The 25,480-nt window shown below is 41.1% G+C and overlaps 1 long non-coding RNA gene across 2 annotated transcripts in view; it reads right to left on the bottom strand.

Annotated features, from left to right (window-relative positions):
• The window catches only part of LOC125430297, a 54,722-nt gene that overhangs the window by 20,580 nt on the left and 8,662 nt on the right, over positions 1 to 25,480 (bottom strand). The gene's annotated exons all lie outside the window — the stretch shown is intronic.

Genomic DNA, 25,480 nt, shown 5'->3' with positions numbered 1-25,480 from the left:
ATTTAATGAGTAGTCCCTCCAGCTACTCATCCACATCATTGATCAAAATACTGAAAAGTAAAGGGCCAAGAACCCACTTGACACTTCCCTCCATTCAGATGAAATGCCATTAACAACTACTCTTTGAGTGCGGTTCTTGAAATAGTTCCATATCCACCTGACTGCTAGAGTCCAGTCCACAGAACATCATCAGAACATCATGGGAACCCTGTCCAAAGCTTTACTGAAATCCAGGTAAACAACATCAACTGCATTCCTTCGATCCAGTAAGCTCATCACTCGATCAAAGAAGGAAACACAGTTAGTATTGCATGACTTGTTAGGAACAAATCCATGCTGACTTCACCACATCACCAAATTCTCCTTCAGATGCTCCCAAACTGACTCCTTTAAAATATGCTCCAATAACTTTCCTGGGACAGAGGTCAGACTAACTGTACTTTCCTGCACCATTCTTCCTCATTTTCTTGAATATTGGGATAACATTCTCACTCTTCTACTCTTGTAGCACATCTTAAAGATGATGGACAATGGCTCTGCAAGCTCTCCAGAAAGTTTTTGAACATTCTCGGGTGCATACTGTCTGGCCAGGAGGAGGGGGTGGGGTTGTACACATACAATGCAGCCAGGGACCTTTGAATAACCTCTCTGTCCATTTCAACCAGCAGCTGAGATGTCAGGCTTGCCTACTGGCATCTCTAGTCAAGTCTGTTGTCTTCTTTAGGGAAAAACCTGAGGCAAAATAGGTATTGGGTCTTTCTGCTTTCACTCTGTTCTCTGTCAACATTGCCAAACAATCTGAAAATTGCTCCTCACATATCTTAAGAAGCCTTTCTTGTTGTAGCAAACATTCCTGCCCTGCTTCAGCTTTGGCCTCTGACGGCTGAACTACAGCACCAAGCAACCCCCAGATATTTTTCTTTAGAGGTATGACCCTGTCTGCATTTCTTGAACATTTCCTTTTTGTTCCTTAGCTGTTCATTGAGTTCTTTGTTCATTTGCAGTGACTTCTTGGACCCCCTACTATGTTTCCATCTTGTTGGAACAGTGATGGCTTGAACTCTCAAGAGCTCTTCTTTTTGGATCCCCCCCCTTATCGTGCTTCTTTCTTTTTCAGGATTCTTGCCCATGGAATGACTCTCATCTTGCCTCTGAATCAATTAAAATCTGCCCTACTAAAATATAACATCTGCCTCTGGCTATAAACGTCCTTAGTTCCCTACAGCAAAAGAAATTTTAAGAGGACATGGTCACTTCCTCCTAGGGTCCCCACCGCCTTCACCCCGTCTACCAGTTTTTGCCCATTGGCTACTATTAAGTCAAGTGGAACACGTATTTATAACTTTTTTTAACAGCAACATACGGGAGTTGAGATGGGGGTCAGTTTTGGTTCTCAGTCAAGAACTGGGAAATCCACCAGCTTATTAACAACTCGAACATCAGCCTGGAAGTTTTAACTCCAAGATTAATACAAATTCAAAGTCTGAGATTTCTCCAGAGAACTGCAGGGAAATGCAACAAGGAAAAACATGGCTAAAAATAAGTCTAGTCATGCACTGGAAGGGGTGGCTCTCGTATAGCAGTAGTGAATTTTAATTCAATAAGCATAGTTTTTGAGGTTGAAAAAAATATGCATGTGTGGAATTTTAAACCAAATGATCAGACACCTGAGTATATAATATCTTGCTTGCTAAGATGACTTTAACATTTACAAATGGCAGATTACTCAGTGGATTACATAGTACCCTGTAATGTAGAAATCTGAGTTTCAATTCCAGTTCCACCAGGCATAAATCACAATAGAAAAATCCTTTATTGACATTTAAATAACAAAGGGCTAAAATGAAATGGGACCAACACAAATAAATTAAAACTGGGCAGGGACAGTCCAGAATCAACCACGAAGCATTACAAAGCATTAATTGCAAGGAAAGGGCAATGATGACTTTTTTAAAAAAGGAATGTTTTCCCTTTGTAAGGAAAAAAAATCAAATTTTATAAAAGAAAATAATTTTTGGAAGGGAATCTTTTTATATTTTAGTTACATCTACTTCATCCTGAGAAACCTAAAGTGGGGGATAAGTGACAAACAGTTCAGTCCTGTGCAGAATTATTGCAGTCTATGCCCATGGGAATGAATGGGTTTAGAATGGAGTAACTCTCCTTAGAATTTCATTGGAAGTGTTTAAACTGTGAAAAGATCCCTTAGTATCACATCTAGGTTAAGGAATGCAAGTCTAGCTTGCTGAAACCATGCCGATGGTAAAGTCCATTCTCTGTTAAACTTTTTTCAGATCCCCTACTTTCCCATGCTACACTCAGTATGTGGAAACTTTTAGCATCCATATTTCAGAAAAAAATGATTTCAAAATATTACTTGCTTTCAGTGAGAGCAATACAACTGCACAGTGTATTTGGTCCTGTCCAGGTATATTATTAGGCCTTGGGTTATTTATTAGGGGAAACACTGAATTTATCTGCTATTTATTTGTCAGTAGAGTTATTATTGGAGTGATGATGCCATTTGATTTTCTGTCTCAGAGACTAACTTATTTCTGTTTCAGGGACTAAGCTACTTTACTGAAATACACACAAAAATTGGTGTTGCTGTATCAGGCCAAATGTTCTTCTCTAGGCCAACACTTTCTATGGCAAGTTAGAGGGTTAAAGTCAGCAAAACAATACACTGAGGACTTCTTTGCATGCACAACTTATCACAGATTTTCCCAGTTATCAAACCTTATGTTTTGGAAACATTTTCTGTGACATCATTCCATATACCTCCTTTGCTCCTTGTCTCTTCAGTTGCACATATTTAACACCATACTGCTGAAAATATATTATTCCTAATGGTGATGGGATGACATCTGTGATGCAGAATAACCCTTCCTTTTTTTCTTTTGCACAGGTTCTCTAGGACCCATTCTGCATGGGTCAATTAAAATGGGTTTAAATCCTTTTTTAAAAGCATTTTTGGGGGGAGTTCCCACAGAACTCACCCCCAAAATGCTGCTAACCCATTTTAGTGGCCAGACCCCAGGTTTAATGAAAATCGCTAATTCTGTGAGTTTTCCCCTTAATCTGGGTTTTAGTTGCTTCCTGTTTGCCTGTGCGAACTACGGCAAGCAAGAGTGCTCAATCTCCACCCCTTTCCCTCCACCATTATGGTGGATTCCCCAGGCAGCCAGTATTAGAGGGGATACTCTCATACTGCCATCCCATGCAGGTGGGGGGGGAATTCTCAGGTGGAAGTGGATTCTTGGGGGTGGATACTCGGGGGAGTGGATTCTCGGATGTGGGGAATCTCAGCTTCATGGTGAATCATGCTGCCTTCCACCTCGAGGATCCCAGAAATCCCAGCTGGCTCTTGCAGCTGCCATGCAAATGGCGAGAGCACAGCAGAAATGAATTCCATGAACCCATTGCTGCCTGTGCAGAAGGGGCCTAGGATTCCTGTGAAATTAGAAGGAAGCCGCAGTACGAGGAGGAGGAGGAGGAGGAGGAGGAGGAGGAGGAGGAAGAGGAAGAGGAAGAGGAAGAGGAAGAGGAAGAGGAAGAGGAGGAAGAAGAAGAAGAAGAAGAAGAAGAAGAAGAAGAAGAAGAAGAAGAAGAAGAAGAAGAAGAAGAAGAAGAAGAAGAAGAAGAAGAAGAAGAAGAAGAAGAAGAAGAAGAAGAAGAAGAAGAAGAAGAAGAAGAAGAAGAAGAAGAAGAAATTGTTGAAGGGGAAGTTGGGTGGAAAAATAAACATAATTGCATACTCAAGGGAAGCTGTCTCAGAAATAGATTTTAAAAAACAAATGCGGGAAAAGTGGGAAAACAATGGAGGAAAAATGAAGGGAAAACATTTCTGGAACCAAATGGAAGGAAAAAATTAAAGGTAAAAAAGTAGCATTTGATGGAAAACATTTTAAGTGTCAAGACTCTTGCAAGTGTCAGTATTCACAGTAAGCAACTCATGCAGAAAAGACCAATAATTGTCTTTTGTTTCTATTCAAAATTAAGGATGCTGCAAACCTTGCAGCAGGCAAGTTGTACAATGGAGCCCAAGGAGATGGCAGTCTACCTGCCTCATTTTTGTCTCATGTGAGAGCAAAGGAGAGCAAAGGAGCTTAAATCTTGGGGCTTCTGTAACAGCTTGAAGCTACTTTAAGAAGTCAGAATTACTCATTTTAACTCTTTTTGACTTTAAATCACTGTTGTCAGGCCAAACAGCACTTGTTAAGTTTTTCAGTTAAGAAAAGAATCCAAGAGAGATCATTTGTATTATGGAAGAAGCATTTTTCCTGCTTTCGCACTTTAAGAACTGATAGAGTTCTTCCTTCCCTTTCCTACCATGCTTGGATATGGCCCACCTCTCTGACTTTCTATGCTGTGAGCAGTATTTCCTCTAAATATTCCCTACCTTTGTATGGAAGTTTCCTATGACTGAGCAGAACTTCCAGGTGGCTGGCCAATCTGTGGTCGATTCCCCACTGAAAAAATGAATGTAGATCCAAACCAGTTTGGAAAGATTTGGCACCTTTTTATCACGCTTCCATGGTCCCCACTGCAGCTTGTGGCCCCCAAACGATCCTTGTTCCCAGCAAAACAGCAACAACGCAGGACTCCCCCCTGTTGGAGGATCGAACGTGTGATCCGCTCAGAGGCTTTTCTGATTGGCTGCTGCATTGTGTTGGGGCAGGATTTTTAAATTTTATTTCCCACTTTGTGGATCCACGTTTGTGCGAGCATGTGCAGAACGACTCTACATGGAGACGAAGAAACAGGCGATTTAAGCAAAGGCCTGTTTCCACGCACCTCCGTGAGTGCTTTGTATTGCCTTCTACTCAATCAGTCAATCAGTCAATCAGTCAAAACCGACCCCATGTTGCTTCGTATCCACATGGATCTCCGGTGCACGAAATAAAATAAAATACCAACCTATCTTAAAGGTATTGCCATAAAGGCGCCTATAACCCAATACTGCATATGATGCATTGTGAACACTCAAAAGGATCACAAAAAAGACAAGACCCAACTGGTATTACCACAGAACAGATCTTCCTTTTGATCATTTGCATTCATAGTTTTATAATGAAACTTCTAAAGGTTCTCTAATTAATATTATGAATGCATTAATACCTTTCTTTTAACAACTTGTCGCAAGCCATCTGGTCAGCTTTTTGTATCTAATTATACAGCAACTGTACAAAGCATATGGAAAATGGAAAATATAACACTCATGTATCTTACTAGATATTTTTGGAGCACATGTGTTGAGAAAAAATTATTTGTGTGTTGAGAAAAAAAATTATAAAAGTCCAAAGTTGTAGTTGGTCAGGATCTGAAAACTGGTAAATACATATCTACAGTAAATTTCTCAAAACACACTCTTCAGGGACCAGTCTAGAAGATCAAATAACACATGGCAGCCACTGAAAAGAGCAACCAAACTTAAAGGTCTCTGTATCATATAACTCTGGTGTTATCCAGAATATTTCCCAAATGCTGCAACTGGCAAAGACAGGGAAACCAGCAGTCAAACTCTTTGAATAAAAGTTAAAGGCAAATGTTCATCAGGGAACTACATTTCAGGAAGGAAGGATAGAAGATAGCCTGCAGCTACTTTGCTAGCTAGGAAAAGTGGGAGAGAGTAACTTATGAGATGAAAGAGGAAATTAGACCTAAGAGTATTAGTCTAAAAACAGACAAGAGGTGGCCCAAAAGGAATGAAGGGTCTCTAACCTTCCAGTCCTACACAGCTGACCACTTGTCTGCCCCCTTCTGGATTTTCTCAGGCCCTTTGCACACTAGACATTGCTTCTTTCAACCCTTCCTTGCAAGGGCTAGTATATTCCCACCTTTCCCTGCTTTGTTCTGTCTCCCATGCCCTACCTACCAGCCCACCTTTTTTACTGTCCCCCATCTTCAGCCACATTTGCATCATTTATACCACATCTCAGTTCCCCTGTATAATCATGTTACACTTTCCAGTCTGTAATGAGAGCTTTATTTCGCTGACTTCTGCTAGAAATCTCCAGGCAGAAGATTATGTAGGGAGCTCTGAATCTGTAAGAACATGAATGGTCTGGTGTTTTTATTATGTTTATAGAATATATTGTGATTTGCTGTTCTTCACCAACATTCCTGATTTAGTAGTTTGAAATTGTTTGAATTAACTTCCTCAGCTGTTGTTGGCTGCTTTGTCTCTATTGCGAAAGGTGAGACTTTTTTTTTAAAAAAAACAACAACTCCAATTTAATGAATTTGTGTAACTCACTTAGGAAATGTATAATTGTGTATTAACTTTAACTCATGAGCATTTTTATATAAGGAAATACTTCAGACAGCAACTTGATTGAAGAAGGTTCTGTATCGTAGGTTTTCTATCGTATTCAAAACAATTTAAAATAATATCTATGTTTAATTTTTGGTTACTTATTGAAGTGAATATCATAAGAGGTCAGAACAAATAATTTTGGCATACTTTTTATTGGCATACTGAAAAAGAATTCTCCAAAACAGGACTAAATCTGGATTTCTGTCTTCTTATTTGTTATTCCTCAGTCATTGTTATCTTTGTGGTTACTCCTCAATTTTGATTGTCTTTGAATTGTATTTGAATGTAAATTCTGCTTGTCATTGTTGGAATGTGTTCAATTGTTTGTGACTGAATACACACTGGATGCAGGCATTGCTCATACAGCAAACAGTGGCCTCATCAGGACCTCTACATGCATTTAAGGATAAGCATAGATAACTTGTGGAAACATCCATGCATTTCAGTGGCATTTCCATGCAGAAACAGGGTTTAAAGATGGTTGCTCTATTTTTTAAAATCAGAGATAATGCTTCAAATACCTTCCCAAATGTTTAGACGATTATTATATTTCAAATAGCATGAGAAAGGGGGAGAAAATCCACCATTTGGAGCAGTGCCACACCAGCGGATTTGCCCTCCAGGGGTACTTGCCCTGGTGAAGGGGTGGATCTGCTGGTGGGTGATGCTGTAGACTTCTGTGGTGGTGGGACACTGCACTAAATTCCAAGCTAGCATCCCTTTGCCCCCACTGCCACTGCTGGCATAGCAGGGTGGTCCAGGGGTGTGGCCAGGCACCCAGCAGTTTCCTCGTTACACTGGATATTTGGGCTTTGGACTTACATGACCTTTTCAGTGGTATAAATCCATTAAGTCCAATGGGGATTTTCCAGCAGCAGGGAAGCTTTTTTGAATTCTTTGCCTCCCCGTGCCACTGGAAAGCCCCCTTGGGAATTATGGGGTGGGCCGGCTGCAGCACCACATCTGGACTTCTGGTCCTTTGGATGGGGCTGATAGTTGATCAGATTTGTAGTCATCAATCAGTTAGATTTCATTTGCAACACCAAAACATTTGGTAGACAGTTCTTCAGCAACACTCCCCATATATGTATATAGGACTGATGAATTGTTTAGGAAGGGGGCATAGCTCGGTGGTTTAGCATCAACTTGGCATGCAGATTTTCCCATGTTCAGTCCTCAGCATCTCCAGCTAAAGATGATAGGTAATGTGAAACACCTCAACCTGAGACTCTGGATAGCTACTACCAGTGTGTAGACAATATTAACCTTGATGGACCAAGATATGATTCAGAATAAAGCACTTTTGTGTGTATCTTCTATTTGCATTTAAATATATTCTTTATCATTTAAAGTGCAACAGAAAAGCTTCAAGTATCTTATATATTCACTATACTTTTCAAAGTTTGTTTTGTAGAATTCTGTATCCATGAAATTTTGAATGCTGAGATACGTAAGAAAAAATACAGCTGTCAAGGTCATATTATGCCCTAAACTTAAGATCCCTCACAGAAAGTACAAATGATATAACTCCATATTGAATAACTCCTTGACACAACATTGTTCCCCACTTTTTCTATAAAAAAACAGGCTCCCTAAAGGACTGTAGGGCTCACACAGCATAAGCAACAGCAAAGAGATGTTTCAGAGTCGACAATTATTCTCGATGAACAGAACACTAGTTTTATAGATTCATTCAAGCCACATACAATTTTGTGCAATTTTATAGGGATGCTAAATCAAGAAGCAATTTTCATCCTTGACAACAACAATATGGGGAAAAAGAACCATTCCCCACCCCAAAAAGCTTACCTGCTCTGAAGAGTTCAGTCTGAAATGCTCCCTTTCTTTGAAAAATTTGATATGGTTAAAGAAAACCTTGTAATAAGACATAGTAAAATTTATGTACCCTAAATCAAATAGTGTGCAACTTCCAAGGTCACAGTTATATTACTGAACATAAGAACAAATGAAGCTTCCGTATACTGAGTCAGACTATTAGTCTGCCAAGGTCGGTGTTGTCTGCTCTGACCGGCAGTTGCGCTTCAAGGTCTTACAGAGAATTTTTCACTCTAGCTGCTGGCGATGCCAGGAATTAAACTGGGGACTTTCAGCATACAAATAGGCTTGGAGATTCAGGTAAAACAAATACCAGATTCGACCCGAATCTGGGCAAATTCGGGCAAAAATCGGCGGAATATGTCCTGCCTGAATATGAACGAATCTGAACGCAAAGTATTCAGGCTTTGGGGGGGTATTTTTTGTTTTTCACGTTTCAGCCTGCAGGGGGTGCATTTTTAAAGCTTGCAGCACCAAAATCTCATAGTATCATCTGGAGATTGTCTTGATGATACCATCCAAGTTTAGTGAAGTTTGGTTCAGGGGGGGCAAAGTTATGGACCCCAAAAGGGAGCTATGGTTTCCAATGGGAGCTAACAGGATGTGGGGCTACCCCTTTGGGGGTCGATAACTTTGCCCCCCCTGAGCAAAACTTCACCAATAGTGGGTGGTATCATAAGGACAGTCTCTGGATGATACCCTGAAATTTTAGTGCCACTAGCTTTAAAACTGCTCCCCTGATAGGCACCTCAGGAAATTTGCCCAGATTCTCTACTTTGAAGTGTCTTGGCTCCATTGTAGCCAATGGGGAATTTCTGAGTGTGTAAGCAGGCTGCACATTTTTGAAGATAGAGGCACTAGACTTTCAAGGTGGCTCCAGGAGGCCCTCCTGGTAATAGCATCCAGGCTTGGTGAACTTTGCTTCTGGGGGTTCAATTTTATGGACCCCCAAAAGGTTTATTTTGTTTCCCTGCTCCTGCACGTGAAGCCTGCTGGCTGAGTTATCTTTGAACTCTCTCAATGCACACATTTCCACCGCCCCCAGAAGCAAAGTTCATCAAGACTGGATGCTTGTGTTACAGGAAATGATATCACAGTATCAGTGCCATTTTCGTTCAGTGGGCTGATGCTTTATGTATCACTTAGTCATAGCGTCCTCAAAACACTTTTTAGTCACTACAGGTAGGGTAATTTTACTCTTCCATATTTTAAAAAATGTGTGGGTGTGTAGTAGTAGTTAGTTTGAGTATGGGCTATGCTATGCTTAGAAAATTTTGGTTCACACTTCTTCAACCATGAGCTCCCTAAGTGTCCTTAGCTAAACGTACCTACTCTGAAGAGTTCAGTCTGAAATGCTCTGTACTTTCTTTATAAAATTTAATATAAGCCCAACTAAAAGGAAACTTAATTGAATAGACCTCAATCCAATTCTGAGCAGAACTGCTTAGAATGGAACTGTATTTCTTCAGCTTCAAATATTTCAATGCTGGAATAAATAACACTAGGGATGCACACCTTTGGATCCAGATATCAATATGCTGAAAAATTCCAGTAGTCCCAGTTTTCAGGTTCCAAATATCAGTTCAGTATTTGGATTTGAGGGTATGTGTGGAGGATTCTAGTTAAATTTGTTTCTGTTTTTTCCTATGGATAATCTTTCCAGAAGAATGCAGAGGCTGTTTTTTTTTTTACCAAATTGCTGCTTTTAAATAACTTCAAATTTAAATGAATTGGAGCAAAAGGTCCATTCTCCAGCTGATATGCAAGCTGTAACCATTCCTTAAAACTAAAGTTGCCAGACCCCTGCTGGGAGTGGGGGATCCCTTGTTTTCTGCCCTCTCTGCCCAAAATAATTGAGCAAACTGAAATCATTGCGCAAACTAATGAGGTCTTTACCAGCCATAAACTAACGTCTGGATATGTTGCAGTTCAATGGAAATGTACAAATAATCTTGTATGTATTTTTTTGCAGGATCAGTGTTCCAATGGGAGAAAAGAGGTTTTATAGTGTGTGGGGCAGAAGGAGAAGAAACAATGGAGGTCAGGAGAAGTGCTAAATGGGGTGGTGGGTGAAGTGAGAATTAGTGAAGGGAATTGTACCAATACACTGCCAAAATGAGCCTTATGCAAGAGATAGGTTCATTAGAGGGCAGATGTAAGGATATTGAATTGTATAAGTTCTTAGAAGGAAGGCAGACTTAGCTTCTTCTTCTCCTTCTTTCTTTTTTAAAGCTCCTGTGAAGCAAGACAGACAGGGAGAATTGAGGACTGATAAGCTTGGACCCATAAGTGGTGTGGAATGCTTGAGAAAGAGAAAAAGGAAATAAGAGCGGGCATGAGAGAAAAGACAGATTCAGCAGGTGAAGTGAATATTATGCCCATTTTGGTAGCTTTGAGTAGGATCCCAATTTTCAAATTAAATTGAAAAGAAAAGCCAGTTTGAGGAGAACGCAATACAATTTTGGAGTCCTGGTCTCCTTCTTTTGAAAACTGGTGGGCCATTTGGGTCATGAAATTTAAGGCCGTTTCTGCACGGCCCCCCAGGTGCCTCCACGCCGGCAAGAATTTTGCCGGCGTGGAGGCAGAGGCCGTTCGCACGCACGCGTGCGGGCGGCCTCCGGAGAGGCCGGCAGACGGCAGGCGGCTCCGCATGGAGCCGTCTCTTCCCCCTTCTCCGTCCCACTCACCTTGTCCCCGTTGTCGGCCTGCTGGCCGTCGAAGCCCCGCCCACGCTGCCCTCTGACCTCCAGGGGTCGGAGGACAGCGGCGAAGAAGCGGCTCGGCAACAGGCGCCATTGCTGAAGACAATGAACGGCTAGCGTGTTCCAGCGGTGCTGCTTTCGCTGCCCGGCGCCCGGCTGGAGGCTGCGCTGTTCTTGAAAAACAACCGCTAAAGGGTTGTTTTCAGAGGCGACCTAACCGCCCTGGGGAGGGGGGCGCCAGGTCGGGTGCTGCTGCTGTAGGAGCAGCGCCGCCTGTCAGCTCCCAGGGGGACCTAACGTTTTACCGTTCCCAGAGCCATAGAAGCAGGCGATCTTGAGGAAACGGCCTAAGAGAAAGGATAGGGATCACCTCATTTATATCCGGGTCTATGCTAATTTGGGTCAAGAGGTGATCTTATTTTGGCAGTTACTCAGAAGATAGCTTGATTTCTCCTCAAGATGGCACCCTTATGTGCAAGAATGGATTTTGATTACCTCATAGTCACTAGTTATCTTGATCTCAGTGATTCATTGACCCCAGTTTCAGAAGGATTGGCATGGTGCAGTGGTTAGGAGAAAGAGACTCTAATCTAGAGAACCAAAATTAATTTCCCCCTCTTCTACATGAAGCCTTTTAGGTGACCTTGGACTAGTCACAGTTCTCTGAGAACTCTCTCAGCCCCACCTATCTCACAAGTTGTCTGTTGTGGAGGGAGGAAGGGAGGAAGAGAAGGTGATTGTAAGCCGCTTTGACACTTCTTGAGGTAAAAAACAAATGGGGGTATAAAAAAAGCTTTTTTTCATCCTCTTTTAAATCGCTTTTACAAGTAATTTACAAGATGACAACTGCATAAACTTAGCTCCACACACATTGGGAACTTAAACATGCTGCTAATAATGTTGGCTTGAATTGTCTACTCCCAGTATGGACAAGCGCCATTGAAAAGAGTGGCACTGATAAAGCAGCTTTTTTGGCCACGAAACAGATGAGAACTGAAAATCCTGTCAAGACCTTAAACTTTCCTGTGTCCACATTTGCTGGATGAATGTATGACTCACCTATCTCTGCCCATGCACTATGAAGAATTAAGGGCTTGCCTGTTTGGGAGTTATATGTACCAGGATTAATCTTATTCTTTTCCAAGACATTTGTATTATTTTGTTTTGGAAAAAAATGGATGTCTCATGGTCGTTGATTGGTATTTGAAAATCACATTTGCACTTTATTTGTTGCTTTTGCCACATATTAAAAAAGCACACTTATTCAATGTTTGTTGGTATTGTCTTGCCTATAGCCAGAGTATAGTAGTTTTTCTTATTATACTTACCTTGTGGTCCACTGTACCCCATTGGGATAGTTCAAAATAAAAATCTCTTCACCTGACAACAAAAGGCGATCAAGGAAGGAATACACAGGACTTCCATAGGAAGAGTGTTGCAAAGTCTGGGCACAACCTGTCATCCCCATTTTCACGCTGCTGCTGATTGTTCATCAGATGAAGATTTGTCGAGTTTCACAGAGGCAAACCAGATGTGTCAACAGAGCAGAACTTGTCGATTCAACACATGGAAGTAGAGCGTAAAAGTGCCCTTCATTAAAATCTCCTGTGAAACGAATCATTTTACTCCCCTTTAGATTGGCATCCTTTACTTGGCAAGCAGGATTTTAACTGCCACCTTTAGAATGTTCGTGCAGTTGGCCAGAGTTCAACAGTAATGCAGATGGCCAGAGTTCAACAGTAAATGTGTCATAACTCGAGTAAAACTGAATATTTTGAAAAATCCTTTCTTAGTGAGCACCTAAACCACATAAGCCCTTCGGGGGTTGGGCGGTATATATGTTGAATAAATAGATAGATAGATAGATAGATAGATAGATAGATAGATAGATAGATAGATAGATAGATAGATAGATAGATAGATAGATAGATAGATAGATAGATAGATAGATAGATAGATAGATAGATAGATAGATAGATAGATAGATAGATAATGAACCAGTGTGCCAAATTTCAACATTGTAGGTTTGGTTTTTTTGAGTTCTTTTGGCGAGTCAGTCAGTCAGTCAGTCAGTCAGTCAGTCAGTCAGTCAGTGGTATTTTGCGTTTATAGATACAGATTGAAGACTGATCAATAATTTCTTAAAACAGTGGAATTCAAGGAAATTTTCTTTAACAGCAGACTTGTAACTGTTTCCTTAAGGATGGTGAGAACAACACTACTTCCTTTACCCTTTTGCAATCTCACATTGTATTCTCTCTTTGATGCTTCTCTGTTGGTGACTTGCTATTCTTAGGTCAGTAATGGAATGCCATCAAAGATTAAAATGTTTTCTCAGTGGTTTCTGAGAGAAACCAGTGGGACAACATTTTAATCTTCCAAGATATTCCAGGATGAAAAAGAGAAACATGTAATAAACAAAATTGCCAACTATCTTTAAGAGTGCAATGTCAACATTAACCCAAACAAATTCAAAGATACACACGTTGCACTCTGGCTGGGTCTGCTCTTATATATTGATCTTATATTTAATTGTTCCATTCAACACTTCTATTAATATTTACATTTCCTTCTCAATAAGACATCAGTCTTTCAACTCTTATAATTAGAAACGTGTGATATAAAGATCCCATTCAGTTCTCTATTTAGAAAACAAAGCTTCAGTTTCATATATTCATACAATCAGTAACCAAAACTTCAGTTTCATGTAGCAGTTAGGAGCCTCAAAGAACTGATGGAAGTTGTTTGAACATATGGGCACATACTGAGGGAAAGGCATTACGAAAAAAGAAGCGTTCTACCTGGCGGCTTGCAGGCGTTTCTATGGACTATATATGAAGGGGCAGAAGCTTTGGTTACTGATTGTATGAATATATGAAACTGCTACATGAAACTGAAGTTTTGGTTACTGATTGTATGAATATATGAAACTGAAGCTTTGTTTTCTAAATAGAGAACTGAATGGACTAAGAGACTATTAATGTTTAATTATAAGAGTTGAAAGACTGATGTCTTATTGAGAAGGAAATGTAAATATTAATAGAAGTGTTGAATGGAACAATTAAATATAAGATCAATATATAAGAGCAGACCCAGCCAGAGTGCAACGTGTGTATCTTTGAATTTGTTTGGGTTAATGTAAACAAAATTGCAACATCAAATTTTCTGGTGATGTAAAATATTAAAATATAGAGCATTTTTCAGAAATGAAGTATTATGGACCACCCATGACCATAACGATACCTTCAGAAAGCATTACTGCATGATGTGCTAACATTCTTGCCTCTTCATCATCCATGCAGGAAACCCGGAGCTACCAAAAATAGCTTTTGGGAAGATCCAGTTAAGGTGAACAAGGTTTTGTTTGTTTGTCTGTCTAAAAAGTTCTTAGCAATTATGAAACTAATTGTGCAGAAACATACCAAATCAAAGTTCAGCACAAGTCAATGGAGTGATTCATCTGGAAATGTAGGCTGGTATTAATCAGGGTCACATGCCACTATGACTCTTCAGCTGAAGTCCAATGCTGTACAGAATTAATCCAGTACCAGTTATGCTCATGCCCGCTGATTAACATCTTAAAGCAGTAATGTTTTAAAAAAACTACTCTACAGTGTCTTGTTAGGAATCTACGGCCCTTTCTGCATGGGCATTGTATGGCGCCCTGGGGACGGCAAAAACGCCGTCCCCAGGGAGCCATTCACAGAAGCGAAGCTGCTTCGCTAAGCCAGTATCGCCCATGCGCCGCCTGACCCGGCCAGCCATGAAGCCGGCGTTTTCCAGGTGCGGCTTAGGCGCGCACTTTCCTGGAAACACCGGCTGGGAGCCGCTGCCGTGCGAATGGCAGCAGCTTCCAGGCACTTCCCCCCCACTCCCTCCCTTCACTTACCTTGTCCCCGGCCCTCCGGCGCGTCGCCGAGGCCTGGGGACATGCCCCCCTGCCCTGCGATGCTGCAGCAGGCGCTTAGCAGGGGCAAAGGAAGAGTACGTAATCCCCAGGCCCCGGCGATGCACCAGAAGGAGCCAGGAGACCAGGTGAAGAATCCACCGGGCCCGAGCGGCTCCCCAGCGCGCCAGTCTTCCTGAAGTTCTTTCTGGGACCCGATCCATGCAGAGGCGGATCCCAAGCGGCATCGAAGTCGGGCGTCCAAAATCGCCCGGACCCGGCCGCTCGCCTCGTCAAGGAAGCGGCCTACTGCTTAACTACACACATTTAAGGTTCTTTTCTTTTGGGATATATGTCTTATTCCAAACACTCCCTAAATTCTCTTTCAATCATTTTGTACAGAAATCCAGATTCTACAGTAAATAATTTTTAGACAGCATACGATCAAGTTGATGCTAAAGATAAAAAGAATAACTAAAGATAGAAGAGTTTTGAAATCTCACGAAATTGCGGTAAAGGTTGCAAAGAAAGGCTGCTATTCAGCCTTGATTGCAACTGTTAACTCTAGCCTGGCTCAAGTGGTTAGGATGATAACATCATTTGTGTCCCTGTCTGACAACACCCAACATATTAGAACCCAAACTATTATCTATGAGGCTTTTGCAACCTATTTTGAGGATACAATCACTCCATTGTGAATTTGCTAAATTCCAAATTGGAAGAATACAAATCCAGATTCCAAACATGAATGTTGGTGCTAGTTCATGGCCGCAGATAAAAAAGCTACTCCTGTCTTGAAATGATATGAATATATTCTTTTATTGTGATGCCAATTCAATTCAGGGAAAATGCTTTCTTTTAGTCAGGTTCCAAGCACATTGATAATGCAAAAAAACAATAACAACTCCCAAATCCTAGCAGGTGCATTGGGCAGGTAACAGGTTTATTTCATACAGCACTACTGAACCTGCATCAGCACTGTTAATTCATGCATGAGAGGTAACTATATGAAATAGATGGCCAATGTACTCAAAACTCACAGGAATATGGAGCTTAACCTGATCACAGTAAAGTTTTAACAGCTATGGGATCATAGAGATAGAATGGAAATTTGGCCTAAAAATTGTAAAGCAGAAATGCAAAGTGTTTTCTCTTTGCCAAACTGTTGCTTTATAGGAAAAAAAACCCCTGTAACTAAATAAGCAAGAGTCACAAAAATGTTTTAACGGGGCTTTTAACCCTATTATGTAAGCTGCCCTGGAACTTCAGTGTAGAGTGGGGTATAAATGGAACAAATAAATAAATAGAAGAATCTGTAAAACTTTATGAAACCCCCATGGTATTAAGTTGCCCCTTCCAGAATTGTCATGCCCCTAGAGACACCCTCACTATTTTCTTTATTTAAGCCTCAGTTGTACCCTTAGTTAGAATAGGTTGGTTGCCTTTTGTACAGTATTCTGTGGGAAGGAACCTTAGTTAGACCTTGTCCCTTTATGAAGCCCTCTACTGGCAAAGCATTATAGCATTCTTGGTAGTTAGCAGACCCAGTTTTACAGTCTGTTTAGTTTTCAGGTGTCTGGGAGACAGCAATATCTCAGATGTATTAGGTGTTAAAGATCCATGGTATTTGAGTAATCAAGTTTCAACAGAATTGCAGTGAAACAGAGTCCAAGTAGAAGACACCGGGAGATCTCAGAAGCGGCAAAGCAGCACAGACTTCCTTAGAAGCAGCTAAGGAAGAGTTGATGTCTGCAAGTTCCTCAATCTCCAATCGTTTCCAGCATTGCAAGTATTCATTATTAGTTAGACTTCATGGGAGGAGTCAGAGACCTAAACTTTCAATATTATTCAACTGTTTTTGAACTGGTACTTATTTGTCTGGAGGTCTTACATTCTGTTCTGGCCAAATGCGAGGCACCTGATTTTAGTTTGCTTGGGGAACAGAACAAGAATCATTTTAAAGATATTCCTTTCTCTATATTTTGGTCTCATTAGACTCTTAGAACATGATTAATGACTTATTTAAAGGGTAATTTAATTTGCAGTATAGTATGTAGGAAAGGTTATTTCTTGTTATGCCCTAGTCATATAAATGGTACTTTTAGAAAATAGGGACTTCAGTATCTCAATAATAAAAACCGTAGAAACATTGTATAACAAGGAATCTAGAGGATAAGATTATCTAACAAATTATATTGTGGACAATAATCTACAGCCCACTATTAAATCCACTGTTCAAATATGCATTGATTTACCTTTTATCCTAAACCAAGAATTACATCTTCTGAAAGAGCAAACAGAGAACAAAATATAGAAGATAGATGTACTACCATATATACTTGAAAATAAGGTGACAACCTTTAATTCATGTGTGAATGTAAGACAACCACCTTAGTTTTATTGCATATCTGTGGAGGAAAAAAATAAAATAGGTTTGTATCACTGTGAACAGAAGGCAAATGTGACTTCATAGCTAAACTACAAGATGAGGATTGTTGATTCCATCTCTTCAGCTTAGACATGGGTGTTTTTTGCACCCCAAGATCCAATTGTCTTATGCAGTCACAGGTTTGGATGAAGTCATATTTTAATATCAAAGCAGGGTTGTTCAATCAAGAACTTTCAAAAGAAAATAGCTTCACTTCTTAAGAGTTAGTTGGGATCAGCCTCCAGGGTCAGTTTGATCCCAAAACTCACCACAATCTGATCATGAGCAATGAACTAAGTGTACAGAACAATAACCTACCATCTTAGAATCTCCTTCATTAAGTGAATCTCTCTGAAAATTCAGTCAAGCACCCAGGAAAGGCCATTAGCCAATCTCCTGGCCATGGTCAAGAGATCTGAGTTACCTACTTACCAGGTTAATTATCTGCAACTGGATATATCTTCCTTCACTATAATATCACCAAGGTACCCCTTCCTATACCCCCTTCACAACAGAAACTTTGAATTAGTCAATGACAGCTCTGATGCTGACCCATTCACGGGGTCTCAGATTCTAATTCTACCAATCTTTATTAATAAGCAGCCAGATGCTTATTGCAATTTGCATTTTATTAATAAGCAGCCAGATAATTTGGTCCAAGCCATTGCAGATTCTACTTCTGCACTAATTTCAGCTAATAGTGCTGCTTCCTGTATTCATGCCAAAATAAATCTAGGTGCATAAACTGTCTTACCAAACTTCCATTTTTATGTTTGGTTCTGAAATTACTGGATTTGCAAGATGGGAAATAGTATTGCTTTTCTTTCTCCTGTTCTACTTCCCTTCTTTATTGATTTTTTATACTTTCTCCAGTCTCTTGGCTTCTGCCTTCACCTTTCCCTACCAATCATTCCTTACAATCAGTTGATCTTCCTCCATAGGATTCTCGCCTGGCTAAGGACTTTTTCCTATCCCCAAAACCCTTCCCCATTAATTGTTCTGCAATTTTGGTCCCCATTTGGACTGCTCCATCACCTATTCCTTCTCCCTGTATTGGTTTCTCTGGACTATCCATGACAGAAGAACACAGGTCAAAAGTAACTAGAATTGGGTATTAGCTTAATGTAATTATTCTGAACACCAAGTGCAGACACAATTGTGCAGACACAGATTTTTATTGGAGTACCAAAAGCAAGTTGTTGTACATAGTTGCTATTTAAAAAGTTCTGTTCCCACTGTCTTGTACTACTCCCATTTCCTCTTTTTTCTGTTTTTTTTTTTATCTTGGTTAGGTCGACAAAGGTTATTTTCTCATTAAGTATCTGTCTCCCTCTTCTTTCTTGCTTGGGAGACTTATTGTTCAAGGTGTGTAATTCACTAGACTCAAACGATCCCTACCCTGGAATTTGTGTTCTGGACTTACATGTTTCAAGGATGCTTTTCATATGTTTGTCCAGACACGGGGACCAATTTGGGCAGCAAAATAATCAGTAATTGGTGTTATTTCTACCAATTCACTTTCCCTTGTGCTTTCATTGCCACTTTTTGTATAGGCTGGTAAGAAAATGAATGTGCTCTGAGGGAGGGTGTCTGAGTCTTAGCAGAACACTTCCATTATTGGACACCTGGTAGCAGAGCATTTCATTGATTTTTTTCCATTTAGAACAGAAAGGGAGTGCTTAGGAAGCAACAACAGCTCTTCAATGTTTGCAGGGGGCAGTGGGTGGTAGATGGGTCTTGTCTGGTTGCTCCATTGGGGCACAGTCCAACATCAGAAGAATGTGCTGTGAACACATTTTTTATATATAAAGGTTGTCTAAATCTTCACATTTGTTTTGAGCGCAATGCCCACCTTTACAGTCAGATTTGTTGTCCTCACAAATGCTTGATTTAAATTTCAATGTATGGAAACTACTATGCATGGTGAAACATTTATATATGAACAATGGGGAGTACAACTTTTAACTTGCACCATGCCGGTGTACATCATCATTATCCTTTATAATAAATATGACTAAACCAATTAAAGGAAAATATCAGTGCAGCACTAGAGAGGGTTGGGGCAAAAACAACAGGGAAGCATCAAAACACAAGAGTAAATGCCACTTGTGCCAGTATAAGGTGCATTTATGCTGATGCACACACATTTATGCCAGTGAGGGGGAGCTGGACAGCAGTGCGATGCCCAGATGCCACTGCAGTTGTGATGTCAGCACTCATCCAGCACAGGAGCCCATGTTGGCATTGAAGGGGGCATTATCAGAAGCAGAGCTGACTTTAGTTGACTTTCTGAACCTTTCAAGGCTGGGAACACCCACATTTCAAATGTGAAAAAAGTAATCTAAACAGAAAGGCAAGCAATAGTGATGTGGATAATTATATAAATGAAAAAAAATTGAATACATAAAAAGTTTGAAACAACATAAGTATCACAGTGAAGGATGTGTGCATAACAAAACCATTCACTAAATTACAAGATAAACAAAAGAATAACCACCATATAAACAATGAATGAGAAAAAAGCCTAAATATCAACATTTATACCTAGAAAATAATAGGAAGTAATGAAATGGATATCAATTTTTACATTGGACGAGTTAAAAATGGCTGTGAAGTACTGTGAGAACAACACAGTCACCCAGCTAATAAGAAGATGACAAAAAGTTTCCCAAAATAAAGTTTAAATAATCAAACCCCCTGCAGGTTGGATGCAGCATCTTCTTCCCAAATGTAAAATTTGTCTGCTGTAGTCCTTCACTGTTGAGAGTGGTTCATTTGGTGCTTGGCATTTCTGCTTGTGCAAGAGCCATGCCATTCAAGGAGGCAAAAAGTGCCCAGTGCAAGAGGAACACAACTCATGATGAAGGACCAACTCCACAGTGCACAAAGAAGACTGTAAGCAAAAAGGTTTACCATCCCAATCTTATGGGGTAGGGAAAATGGGCATATGGACTGCATGGGGTCCATGGCAGCATATTTGTCCACAGGAGAGGGGCCAAACTGGGAGGTGGACAGGTGCCACACAGCTGACTGGCATCTAAACCATAAATGCCTACCTCCTGTTACCTCGTTTAACAGCTATGAATATATTTTTAAAGTAGCAATGGGGAAAATAACTAGGCTAGGTGGGATCCTTTAAACAGCTATACCAGAATTGGCTTTTGAAACGTTCTACAGAGAATGTACAAGAGACCAAATTGTAGTTTAAAATACTTTTATATAAATTTTGGTTGCAAACAATCACAAAGTAAGATATGGAGAAGCATACACACAGTTCCTAAGTGATATAAAAAGGGAGGAGAGGGATAGGTTTGGATGATAGAGTAGGGGGGAGCAGGGGACTTATTCTGCAGAGAAGTTCTTGAAGAAGGCAAGGATTCCTATGCCAGCATAGGGATCCAATGTGAAGGATGATATCATGTCTCAAACCCACATGACCAAGAGAGGTTCAGGCTAGTATTGAGCACTGAGACTCGGGGGTGCAGTATTTTTATACCCCCCTTGCACAGGTAAGGTGGGAAATTCAAACTTAGGTTTTGTTTCTATGCAACTGCTTGGGGTTTCCTTGCTGGACTTGCTGGTTTGAGCTAATTAGCAGCTCTATCTATGGTTTCTACTTCCCGGGACAATGGGGCCAATTGGCCCTTGATTACATCAGTGAAACCTTGAATGGTTTATGCAGAGGTACTTCCTAAAGTCTCTGCCCAGAGTATTCAAATTTGGCTGAGGCGTTTGTTATCAAGAAGGGATCGTTTTGTTAGGGAGAAAATACAAAGAGATACTACAATCTCAGGGCAGGATGTTCCTGTACTATTTGCATAGCTGCAACCATGGCAAGGTGTGGTATCCAGGAGTTCTACAGATGTGGCAAGGTGTGGTATCCAGGAGTTCTACAGATTCCATTATGTTAACGGAGTGCTCTGGCAAGGTGGGATAATCAAGATGCATGTCCTTGTCATGAGGCTTCCAGATTGTATCACTGGAGTAACTCATAGATCTAATCTTTGCAAACAGACCGTTTTGCCTTAGGCTTGCTTTCAGCTTGTACACTCTGCTATCCACCCATACAAACATGGAAACTGGCATCTTATAGCACACTGTGTAAGAAATAATATGAAAATCCAATATTTCATAAGGCAGGAGATGAAGGCCATGCTAACACTCCTGAAGAGCTGCACTGGCCTAAACTTGACCATCAGTGCAGCTGAGGGCAGACTAGTGTTCCTGACTAATGTCAGCTCCCACCCAGGCTTTTGAGCCAGGAATGCTGACTTAGGGACCTCAGACTTACATCACTCAAAAGGGTCCATTGAGGTCTATGGAAGACTTTCAAAGTGGCTGGGTTTTTTCATTTTTACTGCCTCCCCACACTGCTTGAAAGCCCTCTGGAGGCATTGAAGTGGCACAGCAATGGCACCTTCCCCTGTTGCTATTGGGTGAATATTCTGGCGGTGGGATCAGAATGCTTGGTTACAAGCTGGAGGCAGGACCAGTGCATTCACTCCATTATTCTCTTTGTACATGCTAGCCCTGTATGCAAAAACTTGACTGGTTCCAAGTCAATGGAACAACCTCCCAGGGCCAGTGTGCCTGCTCCCCTCAGAAGACACCAAAGATAATATTATTTAGAACTGCATTTGACCGATCTATTTTTTATTTACTGCCAGTCCCAACTGAGATTTTAAAGTGTCATCTTTTAGGTATTTTATACCTGTTGTTAAAAACAGTTTATAAAGGCAGTTCCACATTGAATGGGTTCCAGTAATCCAATCTGAATCAGAGGCGGAGCTGCCGGGGGAGGGGGTATGTGCATTGCACTGACCGTGTGCCTGAGGGGGTGGAAAATCACTCTCGCCCCCCCCAGTGGCACCCCCCCCCCACTTACCTTAGTGAAACAATGCAGGCTGGAGAAGCGGTCTGTTCTTTTCAGGCTGAAAACTGCCTGGTGGGAACTACACTTCCCAGGAGACCTTGAGAGACCCAGGGTCTCATGGGAGTGTAGTTCCCACCAGACAATTTTCAGCCTGAAGGGAACAGGCCACTTTTCCAAGCTGAACTAAGATAAGGAAGGGGGTGGAGGGGCACAGCAGAAAACACAGAGTGTGCACCGGGCACACTCTGGCCCAGCTACACTTTTGTCTGCATGTAATCAGGTCACAGGAAACTCTGTCCAGATCTTACTACAACAGGAAGGGGTGCAGTTGGCAAATCATTCAACATTGGTTAAAGATACTGCTCCCTATGTGTGAGACTTGGGACTCCAAATGGAGGATCTATATCCTAATTGCCACACTTCCAAGGATGTTTTTTGGGTGATTTTGGTCCAATCATACATTCTCAGCCTAACGTATGTTAAGGGGCTGTTGTGAGGATAAAATAGAGGAGAGAAGAACAACGTAAGTCACTTTGATTTTCTATTGAGGGAAAAGCTGAGGTATAAAAGAAACTAATAAATAAGTAAATATCTAGCTGCAGATTCAAAAGAGCCCTAAAGTTATGAATCTGCCCCTCCAAGAGTGCAAAGAAAATAAACTATGATGAACTGAGAAGTCCTTGATTTGACTCTGCCATGAACTTGCTCAAATATTATTAAATAATGTGCTCTCTCTTGGGCTCACTCTGTCATTGCCAGCACAGGAATGGTATTATTTATTTGCAACAATTACATGGACAGTATTACTACGAAGACTGCAAGATGATAAATCTGCAGCACTCTGACCATACAAAAGGTGAAGCTCAACCTCTGTGGAGCAGAGAGGATTGGACATAAATCCTGATGCCTGTACAGTATTAATCTTGAGAAAAATTATTATTACTATAATAATATGATGTTGTGCTATACTGTATTTTGTAAGCCACCTTGAATACGGCTTTAGAAAGGCAGAGTATAAATACTTTTATAATTAAATCTGAATAATAATTTGCTAAGGGATGGAACATCACGATGATGAACCCACAGCCAATGTGTGGGCTGGACTCAAGACGTGTGTCCTGCCCACTCACTGGCTGCAAGTTCACCTCCCTACATTCCATTCCTTAGCACTCCTGATCTTTGGTGCTTGACCCAGCTTGCTGAGACCATTGTGGAGGGGAGGGGAAATGCTTGCTAGAGCCCATTGCATCCCCCCCCAGCAATTAGCTTTTATTGCTAATAAGGAAGTAAGTAAGTAAACAAGTGAAAGGGAGCACACAAAATATCAGAATTGTAATTTATATAGTTCTTTTAAAGCATTAATTTTTTAAAAAAAATCTTGGTCAACTAATTGATATTTGTTGGTTTTAAAAAATCAAAATTAAACTAGAACATACTTTTGGGGGAATATTTAGTGCCGCACAGCTCAAACTGCAAGCTGCTCTGAACCTCCTCCCCCACTTTCCCCCCTGAAACTATAACTGCCTAAAATAACATCCTGGCCATTGTGAAGATGGATCATTTGTGTAATTCAGCAAAGCAATTCTTAATTTTTAAAATGAGAACTATTGTGACCAGAGTCAGTATTAAATGTAGCATTTGATTTATTGTAGCTGCTGTACACATGCGAGCCAACTGTGGATGTGGCAAGACAATGGGAACACACATCTGTGAACTCAGACTAGTCAGTGCCTCTAACCTTGAAATACAATAACTGCACTGAAATGCTTGCAAACTGTTTTTCCCCATTGACAGATAAGTTCACAAAAATCAATGGCACATTAAAAATGACATATCTAATTGCCAGGTGCTTTTAGATCATTGTCTCCTTGAGAAAATAAAAATAAGAAAGTGACTTTCAGTGGAGACATGTTGGACAGAAAAAGGAGAGGGCATCTGTGAACTCAACACATATTAATAACTGAAAGGGGGAGTTTGCCTTTAATCTTTATTTTTACATGGAACAATGTGAATGAAACTCAATAGAAGAGTAGACTGGCAGTCCACCAAAAATTACTTGGCGGGCTTTAATAAACTCTTGGTTTTTACTGCATCCTTTGAGGATAATGACAACTTCTCTTGGTTGGTAGAATGAGTTTCTGTTTCTTTCAGCTTTGCTGTTTTCCATCTTTCCTAACAAGTTGCTGCCATGAAAAATGAATAAAACTAGCGGTGCTTCTGACCATCTTCCTTAGTCTGCCCTTTATATAGACTGTAGTCACTTAAAAAACAACAGTAGTAATTTTTTTCCTGCCCAAAATAGGAATGCCATCCATCCAAGTTGCAGATTGGAATGGTGACAGATACCAGGGAAGAAGAAAAAGGAGGAGGAGGAGGAGGGTTGGCTTTTATACCCTGTGTTTCTCAACTTTTAAGTAGTCTCAAAGCAACTTACAAACGCCTGTTCCTCTCCCTAAAATAAATATCTTGTAAGGTAGGTGAGGCTGAGAGAGTTCTGAGAGAACTATGACTAGCCCAAGGAAATCAGGCTTCAGACAACTAGCCCAACAGGAACATTGTAAATCCCAGTAATCTCATTAGAGCTACAAGCCAATGTGCCAAGCCAAACAGAGCCAAAAACAAACTAGAGATGCTTTGCAGTTGGGTGCACTTTTGCATGCTCAGCAGAACCAAATGTAATGGACAAATGCCCAGCAGAAACCAGGGCCACAGAGCCAAAAACAAACTAGAGATGCTCTGCAGTTGAAACTTAAAGTTGGGTGCACTTTTGCATGCCCAACAGAACCAAATGTAATTGACAAATGCCCAGAAGAAATCAGGGCCACTCTGACTGTGCAAACCCAACAGAACCGCTTCCGGGATATGGGGCACTGTCCTTCAGTGGATTGTCTCATTTCTCTGGAACCGGAATCAGCAAGTGTGGTATGGGGACCAAGCCTCCCGGAAGTGCCTGCTTTATTGTGGTGTACCCCAGGGGTCACTGCTATCCCCGCTGTTATTTAATATCTATATGCGACCCCTTGCTCAGTACAGAGATTTGGGCTGATCTGCTATCAATATGCTGATGACACTCAGCTCATTCTGCTGATGGAGGGGGGAACGGTCACTGTCCCTGCAGTTCTACAGCAATGTTTGGAGGCGGTCGCTGGTTGGTTGCAGCAGAGCAGGTTGAAGCAGAATCCATCGAAGACGGAGATCCTCTGGCTGGGCCGCGAAGGGGAGTCTGGGGATTTCCAGCCACTCGGGAGGGGGCCAAATTGGCACCGGCCTCCTCCGCTCGTAGCCTGGGGGTCCACCTGGATTCGTCTCTTTCAATGGAGACCCAGGTGGCCCATGTAACTCGGGCTGCGTTTTTCCATCTGCGTCAGGCCTGGCGGCTGGCCCCCTACCTCTCCCAAGCGGACCTAGCCACTGTGATCCATGCAATGGTCACCTC

The sequence above is a fragment of the Sphaerodactylus townsendi genome, linkage group LG03 (assembly GCF_021028975.2).
Source record: "Sphaerodactylus townsendi isolate TG3544 linkage group LG03, MPM_Stown_v2.3, whole genome shotgun sequence".
NCBI lineage: Eukaryota > Metazoa > Chordata > Lepidosauria > Squamata > Sphaerodactylidae > Sphaerodactylus > Sphaerodactylus townsendi.
Note: the sequence above shows the minus strand (reverse complement) of the source record. Positions and strands in the feature narration are given on the sequence as shown.